Source organism: Lygodium microphyllum, chromosome 26 (assembly GCF_053477565.2).
Source record: "Lygodium microphyllum isolate KBCC chromosome 26, Lygodium_microphyllum_v1.1.10, whole genome shotgun sequence".
NCBI lineage: Eukaryota > Viridiplantae > Streptophyta > Polypodiopsida > Schizaeales > Lygodiaceae > Lygodium > Lygodium microphyllum.
In genome coordinates, this window is record NC_141160.1 from 54,687,372 (window position 1) to 54,688,788 (window position 1,417).

Below are 1,417 nucleotides of genomic sequence, written 5' to 3' on the forward strand. Positions count from 1 at the left end.
ACCTTAGAGCAATCACAGGACTAATCCTTATAGCTATTGGGGTGGTTCATTGCAGCAATCAACATGACTGAGTTAGATTTTGTAGATGACTTGGCTTCAAGTGACAAGCTCCTTGAATATATGTGCATTTTGCATCTCTTGTTCAGTGCACATGCAAGCACTAAACTTTTTCAAAGTATGCAGACTACATTGGACAGCAACATCCCATGCTCAGTGCCGATGGTGTTTTCTCCTGCCACCATTTCACTAGAGGATCTGGAGCTCCCCACTATGCTAAATACCACTCACCACAAAATGCTTTTATCACGCATTGGCGCAACTTCACTAGGAATTAACTGTGATGAGTTGTCAAGACTATTAGAGCATTCTGACAAGTGGAACCTGACCCTGGAGCAAAATTATTCTTCTTGAAAAGCTCCTAAGGATCCGTCAACTAAACAAAAAGATTTGTTTCCTCAAGCAGCATGGGGTGGAGTTTATTCATCCACTGCGCGAAAGTACCCAAAGCCAAGCTAAGCTGGTGCAATAAGAAGAAACAATAGGATGGGGCTGCTGCAAATGCTAAAATGCTTACATTAGCCTCCTCTTCTACCAAGCAAAAAGCTGCTTCCTTAGCACATCCTCAATCTGCTGAAGTAAGGCGGCTTGGGTGGTCCAAATCTACAAATGACATGAAACAAATTAATTCATCTGACAATAGTGATGCCATGGATGATGATGAAGGAAGTAAGCTCAGTCCTGATGGCAAGAATCCCGTGTTGAAGAATCTCATCTCTGAGAGGAAGAGGAGGAAAAAACTCAATGAATGGCTATACTCCTTAACGGGCCATTGTTCCCAAAATAAGCAAGGTACTCTCTGCTCAGCTGTATTGGGAAGAACTTGCTTAACTATTAACAACAATCATACACTCTGTTTTGATATTTTCTAATATGAAAATTATGAACTTGAAGATAGTCCTCTATCTCATCATAATCATTCATAGGTTGCTGACTCCAATACCATTTTTCCTACTGCAATTGGTTCCATCAACAAACAATTACTTGGCAATTGTCAAGAATCGTGTGGTGGGGGACTTTGCTTGAGCTGCTGCGCCAAACACACACTGTATACACAAGAGGAAGCTCACTCAAGAACACAAGAAGAGAGATGGAGTCCAAAACGTTTTATTGCTGGTTTCTTCTTCTTCTTCCACACACTATACAATGTACACAAAGTATAGATAAGATACAACATAAAGAAAGTGGCCTACTAAGTCAAACAGTGCATAACCGACTACACTAATCGACTGGTGCTATGTCTTTGCCAGCTCTAGGTAGGTGTAACAAACTAAATATAATAAGTGATAAGTCAGTGGCCATGTGAGTATCATAATGACCACCAACGTGCTAAATGTAGATGTGCGGACCCATCTAGCCA

At 41.1% G+C, this 1,417-nt stretch overlaps 1 pseudogene; it reads left to right on the top strand.

Moving 5' to 3' along the window:
- The first annotated feature begins 270 nt into the window (after positions 1-270).
- LOC148013288 (transcription factor ABORTED MICROSPORES-like) lies at positions 271-888 on the top strand (annotated as a pseudogene).
- Positions 889-1,417: the final 529 nt, after the last annotated feature.